This window comes from Ricinus communis, chromosome 6, assembly GCF_019578655.1.
Source record: "Ricinus communis isolate WT05 ecotype wild-type chromosome 6, ASM1957865v1, whole genome shotgun sequence".
Taxonomy (NCBI): Eukaryota; Viridiplantae; Streptophyta; class Magnoliopsida; order Malpighiales; family Euphorbiaceae; genus Ricinus; species Ricinus communis.
Window position 1 is genome coordinate 13,472,828 of NC_063261.1, and position 6,145 is coordinate 13,478,972.

At 31.9% G+C, this 6,145-nt stretch overlaps 1 non-coding gene across 1 annotated transcript; it reads right to left on the reverse strand.

Moving 5' to 3' along the window:
- Positions 1-558: 558 nt before the first annotated feature.
- On the reverse strand, positions 559-697 carry LOC112534647. The gene has a single exon (XR_003078935.1). It is a non-coding gene; the product is annotated as a small nucleolar RNA Z247 (small nucleolar RNA).
- Between the last annotated feature and the right edge of the window lie 5,448 nt (positions 698-6,145).

The window sequence follows — 6,145 nt, forward strand, 5'->3', positions numbered from 1 at the left end:
AAGCAAATGTAGTGCTATTATGAGTAATTTTGGTGTTGCCAATGTGAGATATCCGCAAACCTGAACCATCATTAATATTGAGTTCATCTGGACCACCATAATCTGAAAATTGTTGCAGATTATTCACATCTCCAGTAACATGGTGAGATTCGCCAATGTCGAATAGCCATTGTTGAGATGAAGGCCTGTTGAGAGATGTCATGTTGATAGTAGGCTGAGATACTTGATCACGTGGTGTAGAGCCAGTCTGCACATTGTCGTTCCGAAGAAATCGAGCTAGTTTACTGTACTCATGATTTTGATAACCTGGTATCTTACAGTAATTGCAAAACAATGTAGATAAATTTAGAGACTTGTTTGAACGAGGTGAATTCCAATTAGAGCGGCTGTTGGAGGTGGATGAGTTTTGGTTTATGTAGTTGGTGTTCCATGTGTGGCGATTGGAGTTTTGGTTGGAGCGAGAGTTCCATGGACGATTTTGATTTGAGTGACAAGTTACATGATTAGCTGTTGCCAGGGTGATGGATGGATCTGTGAGTGTTTTAGGTTTGTTTTCTCGTTCAAAAGCCTCCAACTTATCAAACAATTTATCAAAGGTGATTAGATTATCACGCAAGCGGGTTGCAGCAGCAACAGGAGCAAAATCTAGTCCGACCCCAGCAAGAACATGTATGATTAAGTCTTCTTCATCAATGGGTTTGTCAGCTATGGCAAGAGCATCAACGGTGGCTCGAAAATCCTGCATATACTCTGTGATTGAGCGAGTGCCTCGTGGGTTGTTGTGAAGTTTTTCTTTGAGAGGCACAATGCGAGTGCAGGATTTGTTGGCAAATAGAACACAAACACGATCCCATGCTTCTTTAGAGGAGGTAACATAAGAGATGTGAGATTGTATGTCTGTTGCACAGCTTCCTAAAATGGCATTTAGAATCAGTTGATCTTATCTGTACCAGAGTGTAAATTCTGGATTTTGTATGGTTTTGGTACTGTCTTTTGGGTCAGGAATTGTTGTTGCAGGTTTGGGATTGGTGCCATCAATATAGCCGAGTAAATCATAGCCTATAAGAGCTGAATGAAGTTGGGTTCTCCAAACAGAAAAATTAAATTGGGATAATTTTGTGGGAAGATGTGAAGGTGCATTGAAAGATATAATTTGAGTGTCTTGAACTGAAGAGGACATGGATGGATCGGTTTAGAGAGCTTTGATTAGCTTCTTAGGCTCTGATACAATAAATCATTAATAGGTTTCTCGAAAATTATTGTTAGTGCACTGCATTGCTGTTGATGAATCTAGTATATCCTTTACAAGGAGGAGATGAGTTTGTTACAACAGAATAATAATAGAAAATATATGACAGCTACTTGAAAATTATATTTACAAAAGATAATAACAGACTAACAAATATATGACTAGTTATTAGTTGACTTGGTAGCTGTTGATAGATCCGGTAAATCCTTAATATTTTAAACCTTAAAAGATTAAAGTCGAAAGCGAAAAAATTATAAAGACAACAGAGTATGTAAAACAAAAATTAAGAGAAAAAATAAAGAAAGTTAATTTTTAAATATCAGAAAAGATAAAGTAAAAAAATTATATATTGAGCTCACAAATTTTCTTCTTTTGATTATGGATAAAATCTTCAACTAAGCTCATTTTTGCTTAAAATTTTGCGGACCGGACATGTTAATAATCCTAGATACATAATGCTAAATGAATTTGAATCCAGTATATAGCAATTGAGGTGAGACCATGTTGGCTAGCGGTGGTAGGGGCGTAATCTTTGAACCAAAGTTTGATTTTCATTTTAAATATTTTTTATATTTTAGTGCGGTTCGAATATTATGGCAAAGAAAAAAAGAAACCAAACTGACCGAACTCTCTATACATAAATAACAAATTCCTACGGTTATTTTGGTGGTAAGCGTTTATGTGAGCCAAATTTCAATATGCGTATGTTGCACTTTTGAAATATTTTTATTTTAATAAAAATAAAATACACTATTAAAAAATTTTAAAATTCTTTTCTTAAAACTTTAATTTCTTTATTTTTTTCTTTCTGTGGTTTCTAATAAAAATAAAATAAAATATTAAAATACTTTCTCCTTTATTTTTCTCTTATTCAGTTCTTGATAAAAATAAAACACACTACTAAAATAATTTTATATATTATATAACACATTATCTTTTTAATAAGTTTATGAAATTGATTTAATTGTAGGTAATATATTATTATTAAATTTAATACAAAAATATTAGGATAGAAGTTAGTATTTCAATTAAGATTAAAAAAGACTATAAATTGTTTAGAAAAAATAAAAAAATATTAAAAGAAAGAAATGGCAAGCATCTCATACACTCAAATGATATCTATTTAATATCATAATATAGAAAATAAATAAATATAAACAGATATATTGACCGAACTGAATTCAGTTTATAAAATCTACATAATTCAGTTCGGTTCGATTACTGAATCGATATACACCCATAATTGGTGGTAGTGTGTTAGTTAGTATTAGTTATTGGGCTTAAAGTGATAGTAGCCATGAGATAAGGTGATGTTAATTAGTAGTTTGGTGATGAATGCAATTAATAGAAATTTTAAAAAGCAAATAAAGATTGTAAGAGTCAAACTTTTAATTTTAAATCTTAATATTTTAGATTAATTTAAGTGAGGTGTGCGTAACACGTGCTGAATTCAGTAAAATTAAGACGTTAGATAATTTTAAAATTGAAATTTTGGGTTTATTTGTTCAAAAAGTTGAAGATCACGACTGTTTGACCTTTCTCTTAAGGGTGAGAAAAGAAAAGAACATATCAAATGAATAACCAAACAAAAACCTATCATGTTGAGCTAAAAAAGTGTGGTTAAAGAACTAATGATAAGCTGAACCTAGAAAAACAGCCAAAATACTTAATTTCACATATTTTGTGATATAAGAAATACTATGAATAAATATTGTGAATAAGTTCACATTCGTATTTAATTTGTTATTTTTCACTATATTACACTATAAATTATGATCAAATTGTTTAATATGTATTGATTAATAATGGTAATAATATTAATAATTAAAAATTAAACTGGCCAATAAAAATAGATCAATCAGTCAACTATTGAACAATTAACACTATTAATTTTTTTTTTTTGAAAGCAACAATATAAATAGTTAAGAATATAAATATATTCAATTTCAATTACCCGAACTATACTTATTATTATTTTATCCATTCAAGAACGAATATTGTTTATTTTATAACTAAACAAATTTAGCTCATATAATTTAAAAATTTGAAAATTTAATAATTAATTTTTTAATTTTATTATTGTAATATCTAAAATAAATATAAATTAGTCAATTAAATATCTTAATTGACTAATTTATATTTAATAAGATCAATGGCAGAAGTAGAGGGGCTGGTAGGAGCCCACTGTCCCAATAGTTTATTTATTAACTTTTTAACCAATAAATATATATATTTGTTGTTATATTATTGTTTCCTTAGATTTTAATTTATTGCTTATGTTTTTGGTTGCCACTAAATATGATATCTCTTAAAAATATTACAGGTTTACACATGAAATTCTTCAAATATCAGTACAATAAATTACTTGCATTTTCCTTCTTCTTTTTTCTCTAATTTTTTAATTTTTTTTATATTCCTTTATTTTTTTATTCTATATTTCTAGAAATCTTTTAAGAAAACTCAATATTTCCCTTATTGTTTTGTGGTAAAAGCTTGTATTTCATTCTCACTTTACTAAAATGTAAATATAAGAAAATAAATAAAAGTTTAATTTATTTTTAATTTTTTAATTGAATGATAAAAATAATAATTTCTATTTTTCTTGTTTAATTTTTTAAGAAACAAATTAAGTTTTTTTTAGAGAAGTGATAATGAGAAATGGATAGATTGGAAAAGAAAGATGAAGAAAAGCCACATATTTTAAATATTTTTAGCTTATTTAATTACTTAAATAAATAAAATATAGTTCAAATATAAAATAGTCAAATGAAAAGTTGCTACTTTAAATTTATAATTTAAACGGAAAACGGTTCAAATATGCCCCCCAAGTTTAGCCTATTATAACATTGGACCCTAATGTTTCTTTTTGTTCAAATATGAGCCTGCAGTCTCTAACATGGTATTTTTGGATGTTCTGACAAACAATTTTGTACCGTCCATCGGTTAAAATCTATCAAAATAGTTGTTATTATATAAATGCCCTTTGACTAAAAATAAAAGAGATAGTCTTTAATTATATTTTACTAAGTGAATCCATAACTTTTCTTTTTTATTCATTCACGTCATCTTCTTTATAATATTACTGATTATCAAGTGGGCGAGGTTGAAATTAAATAAACTTGTATGACCATAAAAAATCGATTTGAGTGGTATAATCACTTTTCTTTTTGATGCATCGATTGTCATAGAATTTTTATGATAAAAGATATACTAAAAATCTCTACATGTTAATTTTTATTTACTTTTACTTAATACATTCTCAATGATGTTTTTTTCCAACAGTTGCTAAAATCAAAATGTGTTATTTTTTTGTTGTACCATATATGGAAATCAAGCAAAAGTCTAGTTCCATTTTCCTACCAAGCTGTATGGAAAAGCTTAGCAGGCAAATGATGTTAGGTAAGGAAAAAAAGAAGAAGAATGAATACCTATTTGCAAGGATGAAAGATTGCAAAGTAGTGACGAGGAAGATAAAACATAAATGTGGGTATGTGTTGGAAAAGAAAGAAACTCAGAAACTCAGAAGGACTCAGAGGCTGCACAAGCTAGGTTGCTTGTGCAGACCTATCATCACAGTCCTCAGGGTAAAAAAGGAGCAACCTTTCCAGCTTTGCAGGAAAGGTCACTTCGACCCATACCCATAACAGAAAGAGCTGTTAGGCAACCGTTGGAGTAGTTTTCACAATACAACAAATCTTGTATATATATCAAACAGCTTCATGTAAAGAACTCAGAATTTTATCATATATCCAAATTACACAACATTCTTCATTGTTCCATTTTTCACATGGTATCAGAGCTGGTTTAACCAGTGTTCGTCACTTACCTAAAATTTCCTTCTCAATCAGCCATGTCTCAAAATGACAGGTTAACCAACATCATACTCGAAGGAAACTCAAATTATTTCGAATGGTCAAAAACAGTGTTTATTGCCCTCAGTGGCAGAAAAAAACTGGGGTATATCACAGGGACAAAGCAAAGGCCGGAGCCTCAAAGATCAGAAGTACCAACAGAAGAAGAAATTGAAAAATTAGAGGAGTGGCAGACATCTGACCACTTGATCATGTCAATGCTCACAAACACTATGGAACCTCAAATTTCTCGTCTCTGCATCTTAATGGAATCATCAAAAATAATTTGGGACAAAATGCAGAGCCTTTATGGTCATCAACACAACTTCGCTCACATATTCAGATTAAAACAAGAGTTATCCCAAATCAATCAGGGAACAAAAAGCTCAACTCAATACGCAACAGAGATACTTACAAGGTGGGAAGAGTTGCAGAATTACCTTCCGCCTTCAAACGACCCAAATGAAATACAAAAAAGATCAGAACAGGATCTTGTGTACACTTACCTTGGAGGTCTAGACTCAAGCTATGAAAGCTTGAGATCACAGATCCTCCTTGCAACGGACCTTCCGAAGATCGATGAGGTAATTGCTAGGGTCCAACGTGAAGAAACACGAAGAAATACCATGAACCCTCCTTCGAATCTCAGTGACAACCACGCCTACGCCTCCCGAAGAGACTTGTCCCGATAATGAGGAGGACCTGGCATCATCGCTCGGTGTGACTACTGCCAAAGGCACGGTCACTCCCGCGATGGATGCTGGTTTCTTTACCCGCACATGAGACCAGCTTAGAGGGGAGGAGAAGGCGTCGGCGCGGGCAACTTAAAGCGAGAGGGGAAAGAAGAAAAGAGAGGAGGAACCCGAAGCTTTCATACCGAAAGTGAGAGCCAAAAAAATGAGAGGCTAGGGTTAAGAAAAGAGGGAAAAGAAGAAATTTATATGGAGTCCGAATGGCTCTCCACCCGACCCGACCCGACCCAGCGGCATGATGACCCGACCCAGATGGAGACCGGCCCGACTGGCTTCCAAGCCCACTCCACTGG